We start from the raw sequence: 14,434 nt of genomic DNA, 5'->3' as shown, positions 1-14,434 counted from the left end.
ACTGGCTTGTATGTTAAAAATATTACAAAATGTGTTAAGCTGTTGATGGCTATGCTTAATGTCTTTATAGTGCATGAATTTATTTTAATGTTGTGTATTGCCTGGAGATGCATACTGTGTGACAGGTGATGTACAAATATTTTAAATGAAGTATGTTAAAACCATAATGCTATAAATATACAGCATCTTAAAAATCAGAGATGAGAGAGGCAGCAGCATAGATTCAGTTAAACGCCCAAGTGAGTAAATATATCTCAGCGATCCTTGAAAGTGTAGGAATTTGGCACCAACCATAAATGAAAGGAATTAATTGTCAATTAAGAGAATATGCTCAGATTTTTACATAACAATGTTCAGGCAAAAATGGCACCATCAATATCTAGGCTTACATGTATGTAGGTATGTGTATATGCATCCAATGTATATTGACAACCAGGCTAGTACATAATTACCTTTTCAAAAGAAAAGCAAAATAGATTGCAATTTGTTCTGTCGCTCAACCACATTTGAACATCTCCCAAAACTGAATACAGTTTACACCTACATGACTGAATTGTGATGGACTTGCACTGATAAGCCTCATGGGCATGTTTCATCCCTATGTTTGTAACGGTAAGTGATGTTCCAGTCAGTTAACTGAGAACAACACTGAACTAAGGAAATGCCAGTGATTATTGCAATACATGACAAACCCTTTCTAAAGAAAAGAGAAGCTGACTGACCTTCAGGTGTTTACAGCTGATGATTATACTTCTACCGTAATTCTAGAGCTGCAGTTTTACCCTTGGTTGGTAAGAAGAGAGAAGATGGTTTTTAATATCAATCTTAGAAGTTCACCCTTTCAAAAGCTGAATTAGCTGTGCTGTAATGTAACAGATCTTGTCTTATAGGAGACTACAAACTAAGCCTAACTTAACACATCTCAAAAACAAAACTATGGTACTTGTCAGGAAGCAGATGGTGTTTCTGATCTCCTGGGTAGGGCAAACAAATCCTTGTGGATTGCTCTGTACTATCCTCTAGCTGTTGGTCTCTGAACAAGTGAGATGCAAATTCTTGGAGATTAAATAGGTTATATATTTGGTAACCAGCAGCTGACCTGGGCTAAGGAAAGAAAAAAAAGTATTTCTGAGTTTGCTCAGTGAAAAACAGGATGATGACACATACTAGCCAGGACAGATAAGTCTGCCATTTTTATTTTTGCTTAAATCTCATTTTATCAACCCTAAATATGGTTCATTTCCTCTTCTAAATTGCATTACATATTATGTATATTTCTTTTGGATGAAAGCCAGAATATAGGTATAACTACTAAGGAAACAGACTGCTTCTGCAAATCTGCCCCAGAAAAATGGAGAATTACTTCCAGAATAGCATGGAATTTGGTAGTATTCACTCCACTCCCCCTTACCCAACAAAAGAACAGGAGGATGACCTTTCCAATCCTTGACTCTTTATATCTCATCCATGTTGATAAGGAAAAGTTCAAAACAAAAAATGACTTTGTTTTACAGAATTGACAGATTGCAGAAGAGTCACAAATATGTAACATTATCAAGACCCCAAAACTAACTTCTTAAATTGTACTCATAACATATTCCTAGTTATACCCAGTTTAAGAGCTTGGTTGGTATATTTGTACAAATTGACATTTTCAGATGCTCCTAAAGAGTAGTTCTAACTTAAGTACTTATGTAACTCTTCAATGATGAGACTGTACCAGGCCTGGTCAAGCCAAGAATTAAATTAGCTGACAATTAGATGCACATTTTGTGATTGCTGCCATTTTGATAATCAGATTCCTCTAAGATTATGAATGTGTTCTTTCAGAAAAAGTATAAACCTAGAGGATAAACCCAGAATAGACTGCAGCTGATCTCAGATGCCAGTTTCCTGCTGACTAGCAACAGCTTCATTTTATCTCTGTTTAATGTCAGCTTGTTCACCTGCATCCAGCTCATTACCAAACTTTGTATTGTTTACAGGAATTAATTGCATCCTCAAAGATGTCAAGGGGCAGTAGAGCTGACTATAATCAACTTAATAATGGTACCTAATTCCAAAGCTCTGGATGATTTCTCCCAATGCTTTAATTAAATATAATATAGCAGACAACATGATGCCTTGTGTCAGCCTTTCAAGTAGGCCAGGTCAGGAAACATTACAGAAGTGCTTTTTTATTTTAATGAAGTCAGATGTAATAAAAGGGTCTTGAAAGCATTTTATCCTTTTATACCAGGATTCCTTCTGCATTCCTCTACATCATGCCACAGATCTATGATATAAGCTTCATGTAGTTGCTGATGGTGCTGAAAGATCCATGGGCACAATGTAATTAGGGCTACCTTCATATCATCCAGTTTCTGGCATAGACCATATACCAAGAGAAACAAAGCATATCTTGTTGAAAATTCTTCTGAAATGTATCTGGATAGTGTCTGTAACATAGTCAGACTGATCTGTTTATGGAGATTCTCAATCATCCATGTCATGGTTGTCCCAAAGTACTTTTTTCAAAAGGCAACAGATTTTGAGAGAGGAAAGGAAAAACAAAATCCAGTTGCCTTTTGAAAAAGCACTTTTAGGGATTATCAGACTAACTATTTTCCAAATCATATTAGCCAGAAGTAGTATATTAGAGGCAATCCAATGTTTTCTAGTTCCTTCAGGTTAAGACAGTTCATCTTGATTAATGGTCCTAATCACTGACACATTTTTCCTATAAAGAATCATGAATTATTTTCTTTAGGCATCAGAGGATACCTCCTTTGATCTTTTAAATCAACTTGCAAGAGAAAGGATTGAAAGGATCAATCAGATTGCACCCATCAGTTTTCCACATACATTGTCAACATCCTCAAGAATTACAAGCTGAAAAAATACAGAACAAGCGATTGGCATGAGTACAGCATCATACTTTGCCCCAATATCAGTGAGTCTCTTTGTTTATATCTGTATGTATTTGTGTGTGTGGAAGGAGAGAGGGAGGGGGGAGGGAGGGAGGGAAGGAGAGAGGGAGAGAGGGAGAGGGAGGGAGGTAATGCCACAGGTTACAATCCTTATAAATTAGATACAAAAAATAAATCCATACATGATAAATAACAGATTCATTAAAATCTCACAAATTAAAAAATATATAACAACAAGCTCATTCTTTTCTACAAGTAGTGCTGAGAGCTGCTCTTGTTCTCCCTAGCCAGATTTTGCTAATGCTTTTAGCAGGCAGAAAGAAATCTATGTAGACCTTTATAGTAATGTTCTGTTGGGGATAATGGGGAAACTTTGTAAAATCCAAAATCTGACTACCTATAAGTAGTAATCCCTCTGTTACTGCTAATGATGGATTAAAAAAAAAACTTGAAAAGTCATGTTTTAAATCTAAAATTATTATGGAGTTGTCTTGAAATATCTTTCTGCAAGTTAAACTTAAGAAAACCCCTTTCTGGCTAATAATATTGCTGTAGTAGGATTGTTGATGTCCTTCAGAGACCCTTAGATTCATTTCCCTGGCTGATTTTGTTAAAAGCTATTTGAAGGGTAAGAAAAATAGCAGGATGTTATGAATGTCAGTGTGATTATGATGGAAAGGTTTTATCAGAAGAGAAGGTCTTGAAGTATGACCTGAAAGTTGGCCAGACTCTGAATTATTCTAATCTATTCTCTAATCTGTTCTTAAAGTTCATTCCACAAGCATAGCCCATGACCAAATCATCTTATCTCTAGCTTTCAAATTCTTCATTCTGTACCTCTTGATCTATATCCTTGAATAGCAGTAGAAATAAGTTAACAATTCACCACAGAAATGATCCTTGCTTATGGCAGACACCTGGTTCCCCAAAATTCTTTAAAAATTAGAATAAAGTTCTTGATTGAAAGAAGTTGTTAATTAAAACAAAGATTAATTTTAGCCAAGAGTTACTTGGAATCTGCTCTGGAACACCTTCCAAAGCAAATTTTTAAAAGGTTATATTGTCGCCAAGGGATTGCTATGTTTTTCATTGCTTTGCTTCTAGAAATTTAATATTTTAAATTTAATACTTTTAAAATACATTTTCTACTAATCAAGCAAAAGACACTAGATCCACCATTATTTTTCAGCATTTCAACTGGCTAAGTTTTAGTCACTAGTTGTCATGGTCATCTATTTCTGAAAATTATGTATAGGATAAAAATGAAGCATATGCTTAGCTGTACTTCTTATTGCTTTCTTCCTCTTTGTACACACTGTCAGATATATGCAGAAGTTATTTGCCTTGGACATTTATTACAGAGTGGTGGTCATGAAATAATTCAGATTATTACAATTATTACAATTATATTCAATTTTTATGTAACATGACTTGTTCTATATTTTTACTGATTCGCTTCACCAAACAAAGATGAGAGCATGGTATTGTGAACGTTTTGCTTCAACTTTAACATAGTTACACACACAATTCATATACGTTCTTATAATGTAAAAAGTACAGCTTGTGAAAAACTTAATGAAGAAAATTTCATTCAGTCCATCTGTATGCACAGCAGATATAAGGAATCTCTGATTTGACTAAGATACCATTGGATGCTGATTCCTATCAGCAAGTGCAGGAGTTAGGAATTATGGGAATTATCATTCAGAAATATCTGAAAAGCTATCAGGTATGTTTCTAGTACATTTTATTTTTATAAATAAATTTTATAATTTTTATTTTTATAAATGCCAAGGCATTTAAACTTTATGAGAAAAAACAAAAGCATAGAGTTTAGGGCATAATGGAGTAGATTAAGAAAATATAAATAGAAGTTTAGCCTAGAAAAAAAATACAAAAGCACACACACATGCTCGTGCGCGCACACACACACACATGTGCAGTGAAGAAGGTAAGTAAAAGGGAATAAAAATAAGTGAAAGTGGCAACAAAGGCTGCTTTGCTAAAAGAAACTTTCAGAAATTAATTATAGCTTTCTGACAACTAATATGTTCAGCTCAAATAGTTTTCATGTCATTGATTCTTAACTCATAACAAGACTCTATTATCAACTCTCTAGTTTCCTTTAAAAGAATGTTATTACAGAGAGTTAGTATCACAAGTTGAAAACCCAGAGAAGTGGTATTATGCCATAACACAGTGAGGCCTTTGCTTGATGCCAGGTATTTATCAAAAGCAATGATTTCAGGAGAATTTGAAGCTTTACTATTTCCAGAGAGTAAAAGACTGTTAACATAAATGAATGAGTAAATGAATGAATGAGTGAATGAATGAATCTAAAGTTTTTTTTGACCCTGGGAAATTTAAGATGTATGAACTTTAACTTATTTATAGATTTAGCATATGGCATCTATACAGATCAAATGCCATATGCTTAATAAATAAAGGCTCACCTACTGGCTCTGGAATTCTGGGATTTGAAGTTGACACAACTTAAAGTTCCCAAGGTTGAAAATCACTGAACTCCTCTGGCTCATATAACAGTGATGGCTAACCTTTTTGTTCTCATGTGCTGAAAGCACATGTGCACACAGGACAGCATGTGCATAAATGCCCACATCCATAATACAATGTGCAGCCCCCTGAACCCACCCCATGCATGTGACCCCCCCCGCACCACATTTTGGGTCTAGCCAGCCTCCCTGAAGCCTCCTATAACCAAAAATGGGGTGCAGGAGGCTGCACCCCCCATGATCCTTCCTGCTACACTGTTACAGGAGTTATGTCAGCCTTGTATGCAGCATTATTCCTCTTTAGCATTCATCTCCATTGTTCAGTGATACATTTCCTGCCTCTCTAGGATTTACCTCCATCTGCTCCTGTGAAGCACTTCCTGTTCCTATTTGCATATATATCGATGACTTATATAGTGTTTTGTAGAGACCTACAAAAGTCGTCACTTATAAAGCCCTTCATGGTATTGGACCTGGGTACTTGAGAGACCGCCTGCTGCCAATTACCTCCACTAGACCGATTAGATCCCACAGATTAGGCCTCCTCCGAATTCCATCCGCCGGCCAGTGTCGACCGGCGACTACCCGGAGGAGAGCCTTCTCTGTGGCTGCTCCGACCCTCTGGAACGAGCTCCCCGTGGAGATTCGAACCCTCACCACCCTCCAGGCCTTCTGCAAAGCCCTTAAAACCTGGCTGTTCCGACAGGCCTGGGGCTAAAGAGCTGTTGCCCCCGTCTCGAATGGTATGACTGTTGTGTGTTTTAAATTATGCATTGTTATGTTTCTTTGTTTTTTTTTGGTCTGTATCCCCCTTCCCTGGTTTGAGTTGTGAGCCGCCCTGAGTCCCCTTTGGGGAAAAGGGCAGCATATAAATATAATAAACAAACAAACAAACAAACCTGAAAATCAGCTGGCTGGCATGCTTGGTGGAGCTCATCTGGTTGCTTGCCACCTGGGTCTTATAAGATATTTTTAGCTATGAGTAATTTTTCAGAAAGTTAAAAGCTGACAACATGCTTTTGGCTGGAAGTCTTCTTATGGTTGAGAGGTATCTTGTGTTTTGTCATACAAAAGCCTCTCCTGGACTTTGGAACTTTTCACACTCAAAACAACAAACTGCCTCATGGTGATTTTTCACTTCAAGAAGTATCAACAACAAAGGCCATGAAAGTGATGGGAAAATATGTAACAAACCCAACATCCTTGCCTAGTGTGCAACAGTTGATAAACTGTTGCCTATATATTGCCAATAAATTTTAAAATATTCCCATGATAGACTATAAAAACACATACTTTGGATAAAGAAATGGAGGAAAAGAAAAACCTTGGGAAACTGAAGGACAGATTTCATCATGGAGAATTTTTTCTATAAAAAAATTCTCTTTTTCAATTCTGTGAATCAAAACCCAGTGAGAAGAATCAATTCAGTATTAATAGCCATGATAACATTTTGTCCAAGTAAAACCATCCTTTGTGTAATCAATTTCAAATTGTGATCTAAGATTCCAAAGTGTGAGGTCCTTTTCCCTTTGTTTCTAAAACACAATATAATGCAGATTGTAAAGCATTACAGATGTATTCGTCATTTTCTTTTTCTTAAAAATAAGTGGATATTTGTTTGCAGATAGCGATAAGGAAGTGGGAATTTACTAAGCAACAGTGGTACCTAATCACCAAAATTACTGAATTAAGTTATTTAAAAACATATATAAGGAAAAAATGTTTTGCACATAATAAATGTCATCATGTTCAAGGTAATTATTTAATTGAATTTCCTGGGTTATTTTCCAAGGTTGAAATGTGTAAAGGAAAAATGGTCAAAATTGCAAATGAGGTATCTGAGCTAAAATAAAATGATGTGTGTAATACATCTGAAGGTTTGGCAAGAAATACTAATGAGTTTAAACCATATCAAGTTGGGCACTTTGATTCTGCAAAATTACCGAAGCACAGCAGGCAAATTTGCTTTGTTTTCTCCCCTATACTTCCCCTCTCCCCTTTTACAGCTTGGATGGATTAATTACTGGTTCAGCACAAGGTTAATAATCACAATCAACTGTCAGATTCACTTATGTGTTTACTGAAGCGATATTAACAATATACTGACATTGCAAAGCTTTAGACTTTGGGTAACCAGCTCTGCTAGAGAAGAGATTTGGGAACAGTCCACAAAACGCATTAACTGTACAAACATTGATCCATCAACAGTAATTAAACTAATATAAATAATAATAGAATAGTGACATTATCTAAAGCATTTCTCTTCCTTAGCAATGTTTCTATATTTTTTTTGAGAGAGAAACATCATCCAGAGATCCAAACTATATGTGATATATGAATTCTCCTTACATATGAGTCACCACGGAAATAATTAAGCTAACAGAAAGACTGATTGCACCAAGCAGCTCAGATTAATTTAAAGCAAGGAAGAAAAGGCCAAAGGAAAGAAGTGTACCCACTTCCTAGATTATAAATGCATCACCAATTCATCCTTTCTATAAACAACCATCTCCTGTAAATGAATAGAGCTCTCCGAGCAATCTGTGACCTTAGAAGTTTGCAAGCAACCTTAGAAGAGATCTAATCCAATCCCTGTATGATGCACAAATTCTCATATCATCCCAAAGAAATCATTGACCAATCTTTTCATGAAAACTTTCAGTGGTGGAAAAACCCATGACTTCAGGAGTCAGTCTATTCCACTACTTAGTAATTTTCTGTTCAGGAATTTCCTCCTTAATTCAAATTTGGATCTCTCTCTATAAAGCTAAGGGACACAGTGGCTCAGTGACTAAGACATTGAGCTTGTTGATCAGAAAAATCGGCAGTTTGGCTATTCGAATCCCTACCACCCCATTACTTGTCCCAGCTTCTGCCAACCTAGCAGTTCAAAAGCATTTTAAAAAATGCAAGTAGAAAAATAGGAACGACTTTGATGGGAAGATAACAGCATTTCATGTGCCTTTGCCATTTAGTCATGTTGCCAAATGACCATGAAGTCATCTTCGGACAGCGCTGGATCTTCAATTTTGAAATGGAGATGAGCATTGCCCCCTAGAGTCGGGGACAACTAGCACCTATGTGCGAAGGGAATCTTTATCTTACCTACATATAAATCTTGTCTTTATGTATTATCTTTTCTTAAGGAACTATGGAGAGTAAATCCACATCCTTTGTCCTGTGACATCTCACCATGTATTGGAAGACTACCATGAAAGAATACCCTTGTTTTCTGCAAGCTGAACATACCAAGTTTCTTAAATAGCTCTTGGAGGATTTAGCCTCCAAGCTTCTTACCAATTTTTGTCACACTTCTCTGCATTCTTTCTAGTTCCTCAGTATCCTTTTGCTAGTGTGACAATCAGAAGTGGACACAGTATTACAAGTGTGGTCTGATCAGTGCAATATACAGCAGTACTATCACTTCAATTAATTGTGACACTATACCTATGTTGGTACATTCTAAAACTGGCTCTTTTGGCAGTTGTGTCACATTGTTGGCTCATGTTTAATGTATGGTTTACTAAGATACCCAGATCCTTCATACAAGTATGGCTCTTGAGTCAGGTATTTTCCACTTGTAACCTGTTTCTATTTTTTCCCATCTATTTTGGGAGAAAATTACATTCCTCATCATTGAGGAACATTTTGTTGTATAGGGTGGGATGTTCAATTGAGATCTTCTTGACACTTTTTTGGAAATTGTAGCATGGTTTGTATCATCCACAAATTTTATAAGCATCCCTTTTATTCCTTCATTTAAATCATTTGTGAAAATTTAAGAAGTACTGTAGTGGGTCCAGAAGAAAATCATGAAGTACCCACTGCATACCTTCCTCCAGGGGGTCAAAGACTCATTATGGATCATGAGCTGGCTACAGTTGTTGAGCCAATTGCAAAGCCATCTGGTAGTGGGGCCATTGTTGCACACTTTTGTGGTTTATCAATTAGGGAGGTTATGGCCTTGATTTATCAGAAGCTCAAATTATGCAAAAAGCTGAACTCATGTCCAGATCAAAAGTCATGTCCAACCTTTTCACAAAATACATGGACATAGGAGCAATACATTCGATCAGTGTCCATATTCCTTTCTCCTCTCTTTTCATTACTGGAGAACAGACCTCTAGTCATGTCTTTCCTGATTGAATCTCAGTTTCCTAATATGATTGTTTAAACTCATTAGTATTCCCTGTCTAACTGAAGATTTATTATTACATCATCTTACCATAGTTCATATGAAAGTGCATCCTCCAGTGCACTTTACCATCCCCTCCACCTGTCTACTTTCCATCTGTATATTTTCATTGTGAAAGGAAACAGCTGCATTTTCCCCAAGAGCCGTATAGGGTGTCTTTGTTCACCTTGGAAAAGGGAGATTGTTAATTGAATTCAACATTTTCTGAACTGCAGTGGCAACATTTCAACAACAACAAGAAGAAGAAGAACAAAAAGCACTGCACTCAACCGGTGAAAATACTTGCTGATATCATATAAACATGAAGTTGGTGCAGCAGTACTGTTCATTTTACAGTACTGAGTTTGAAAAATAAACATGGAACACAATTCTGTACAAGACTATTGACTGTTTCTGGTGCGAAGCAGCTAATAGTGATTTTCCATAAAGCAAACAGGTATATTAAATGTTAAATTAGTGTTGACTGATCTGGACGAAATCCTGATAATCACCTGTTGATAGTTAAGTGATTTAGAAATCTATAAGACTTAGCCCTCTGCTGATTGTCTGGATTTTTGCAGCCTAAATTTTATAGTCCTAATTACATGCTTCCAGTTGAATTAAAGGGACAAGGGTGGCTCAGTGGCTAAGATGCTGAGCTTGTCAATCAGAAAGGTCAGCATTTGGTGGTTTGAATCCCTAGTGCCATGTAATGGAGTGAGCTCCCATTACTTGTCCCAGCTTCTGCCAACCTAGCAGTTTGAAAGCATGTAAAAATACAAGTAGAAAAATAGGGACCCCCTTGGTGGGAAGGTAACAGTATTCCTTGTGCCTTCAGCATTTAATCATGGCCACATGGCCACCGAGACATCTCTGGCTCTTCAGCTTTGAAACTGAGATGAGCACCACCCCTTAGAGTCAGGAATGACTAGCACATATGTGCAAGGGGAACTTTATCTTTAGTTGAATTAAACAACCTAATATGGGATCATATAGCTCAGCACACAGGACTTCACAGAGAGTTTTATTTTAAACACATACCTGATTTTAAACATTACCATGCATGTAATTTTATATTCTATTCACACCCCAAACTATTTATTCTGTTTCTGATCTTGATTTGATTGTATAAGGGCTTGAAATTAAATGGAAAAACAAGACCATACTAGCACATCTATCCAGGGGAAGTGGAAGAAAAGAAAGACATGTTATAATCCAAATCCAGCCCTTACATGCTTGCATGGAACATCATGATGTGTGAATATAAAAGGTGGAGCTTTCATCTAGGTATTAAAAAGCACATTTTGTAATTTTCAGTGTTGAAATGGTTAGGAATGACCTATTCAATACCCACAGCTCCACCTGTATTCACTCTGGTCTCCATGCATTAGCTACAACATTTTAAAATAAAGTGTAAAATATGAGTGTAGCTCTTTGTATTATCTGAGATTCTAACAAAGCAAGGTTGTTCCAAATCATACTGAACTTTAAAGTCTAAAGTGGTATGTGTATGTCTCGCCTACTCAATTCCTAGCTAATGGGCAAAAACTCTGAGGCTTGGACAGAACACACGTTTCTAATCTAATGAATTCAGGGAAATACTTGAAGAGATCATATCTCCCTCCCCTGCTACTTCTCCCTCAGCAGACATCAGGTATATATTTAAAGTTACGATAACGCTATAGATATACTAGTGTATATACTTACAATAAATTTCTGTTAATAGTGGATTTAGTAAGTGTCTCAAAGAATCCACTATCTCTATGTCTGCATTTTCAACTTTGCACAAGAGAGGAAAGGGAGCCATGGTAATAAAAAGCAACTTTTTATTATAATCAAATGCTATATAAATTAGTATGAATATAAATATTCAATGCATATAATGTTTACAATGTTTATTGCTCTCTTGGCAACAATAAACTATTTGCATAAACATCAGGTTCTGCATAGTTCCAGCTACATTTATAATTATTGTTGTAAATGCCTTTTTAAATTGTAATAGGCAGAAAACAATAACTAAAATGATAAGGGATAGTTTATGGGGAAAATTCTGTTTTGTTTTTTGCTTTTGGTAAGGCATATATTAGCATAATAAATATTTCAATGGGCTGGGGACATTTAGAAAACCAGTTTGGTTTAACAATCCAGCTTTCTTTTAATAAAAATTGCATCATCCCCTAAACTTAACTCTGCTAAACTTTTACATAGCATCTGTCAATAACAACATCTTCTCCAATCAGTATCTGCTGTTTTATCAAATGACTGCTGATACCGGTCAGTTAAGGTGTAAGACATAACTGGACTTCAGATTTAAATTCCTTTGTTCCATTGTTAATGTCAGCTTGACTCTAAACCACTTGGGATTAGAGTCAGGATTAAGACAAATTGGCAAGGTATTCAGTCTGAACAGCAGGCATACCTCTCTTCCATTGGATAATTCCCTGCTTCTATGCTCTCCCACCTATCTCTTCCAGAAAAGCAATGGCCAATTATTGTTTTTCCTGAAGAAGGAGCTTCCTGGAATTATACCTTTATAAACAAAAATTTAAAGCATAAAAATGCACAGAATATGCTTGCAGGTACAACAAAAAGAATTTTTGTTTTTGTTTTTAAACCTTACTTCTACTATCATTGTTTTTAATGGCTTTTTGACCACATTTTTCCTATATAGCCATCCAGGTGTTGCTGAGTAAAACCTCATTTCTTTCTTTTTTTGAATGGTTACCCCCCATCCCCCCAGTTTCTATCTTTCACTTTTGCTTTATGTTTTTTTAATTGGTGCAGTTCTATCTTTTCACATAAAGTAGGAATCTCCCCAGCCTATAGTTTGTTTGAACTATTGGGAAGCTGAACATCAAAGCCTTCAATCTCAGGTGATTAGAAAAACAGTGAAATGATGTAACTGTTCAGAAAGAAGACTAATCATTTTTAAAAAAAACAAAACCCCATTCCATCTGGATTTTAAAACAGCAAAATCTGAATTATAAATTAAGAATATCAAGGTATAAGCAACAACTAAATTGAAATTCAGTGAGATTCAGCCAGTTAAATCACTTGTAATAATAACTCTCCTATCCCAGTGTAATTTTTCTCTAATACTCTTAAAAAGTCTCTAATAAATCATTTAGGTGTTTTTCAAGTTTTAGGGCAAAAAAAGGTGAAGCTTCTCCTCGCACATATGTGCTAGTCGTTCCCGACTCTAGGGGATGGTGCTCATCTCCGTTTCAAAGCTAAAGATCCAGTGCTGTCCGAAGATGTCTCTGTGGTCATGTGGCCGGCATAAATAAATGCCGAAGGCACATGGAACGCTGTTACCTTCCCACCAAAGGTGGTTCCTATTTTTCTATTTTCATTTTTACATGCTTTCGAACTGCTAGATTTGCAGAAACTGAGACAAGTAATGGGAGTTCACTCCATTACATGGCACTAGGGATTCGAATCACTGAACTGCCAGTCTTTCTGATCGACAAGCTCAGCATCTTAGCCACTCAGCCATTGTCTTCTTATCTATGGTATTGCACAGGGATGGCATGAAAGGAACAGAAAACCTGCCTTCTTCTAAAAAGTTTCAGGTTGCTTGCCAAACAGCAAATTTAGGTTTGTTTTCTAGTCTTCTTATTCCATAATTCCAGCTTCAAGCAGCCTCAAAAGTTGACAGAAGCAGACTGGACAAAGAACCCAGCTATCATTTAATCAATCTGGAGAAAAACAAAATTTTCCTATAGTATACAGCTCCGTAAACCTGAGAACCAGAGAGAGTCATATTTTAATCTGGGTGATAGTTGGGATGCTGAGGTAAAAGGCAAGGAACTTGCAAACAATGTTATTGAGAAGGAAAAGAAAGAGGTTTAGGTTCAACCTCTTAAAACATGCTTGTGCACCGTCTTACTACGATACATTTCATTTACTGTACTGGAAAAAAAATCAATGTCCACAAATACATGGCATAAATAGTTTCCTGTACTTTAGCCTGAATTTGCATTAGGCTTGGCTGAAATCACATGACAATTAAGAAAAATACATAGTCTGAGATAGAATATTTCATGAATTCCTTTCTCTTCCTCTTCATGGTAGCAGAAAGTCACTTTCTCTGCAAGACAATCAAGACCCAGAAAGAGGAGGTAGTGTGGAGACAAAATGTGCATTTCCTCCCCTAAAAATGGTCCTGGAATGTTTTTAAATTTTCATCCACTTCATGCTTCAGTGTTACTTGACTATCTTTATTGTCTGTCATGGTGGCTAAATAAACTTCTAAGTGGTTGGACAGAGATTTGTCAAGGAGAAAGGCCAAACTGCTATCACTGAATGTTTCTCTCTACCAGGCCAACAGAGTTTGCCAGTACTTTGCCTCGACAAATCAACGTTGAAAACTATAGGGGATCAGCATGTTGTTATTCTACAAATATGGAGGGCAGGAACACTCTGCAGGAAGCTTTGATTGATTTCATTGCTGTTGGTAAACATGCTCTTTCGACAGCCTGCTCTAACAAATATGCTTGGGAAACAACACCCCTGCCAAGCAGCACATGGTTTCCTTAAATATAGAATAAATCAATGTTTCAAGGACTTCCTTGCCATAAATTGTACTTCTCCTTAACTGCTTCAATCCCAACACATCAAAAAGACGGCAACAAGCAAAACCATAGGAAAGCAATGCTGCTTTTTTAAAACTCACATAGTCTCTTCAGGGATATAATTTCTAATGGGAGTTGTGGATCCTTCAAATCCATTTTATTTTTTACCCTCCAATGCAAAAAGGCAATTTTTAGCTCTTGCTCTTCTTTGTAAAGGTATTTTAAGAAAGATATATACATACAACATTATTATTTTTTGCTATA

The sequence above is a fragment of the Thamnophis sirtalis genome, unplaced genomic scaffold (genome assembly GCF_051295495.1).
Source record: "Thamnophis sirtalis isolate CommonGarterSnake01/CBP01778 unplaced genomic scaffold, rThaSir2_p1.2 scaffold_2, whole genome shotgun sequence".
Classification (NCBI taxonomy): Eukaryota; Metazoa; Chordata; class Lepidosauria; order Squamata; family Natricidae; genus Thamnophis; species Thamnophis sirtalis.
Note: the sequence above shows the minus strand (reverse complement) of the source record.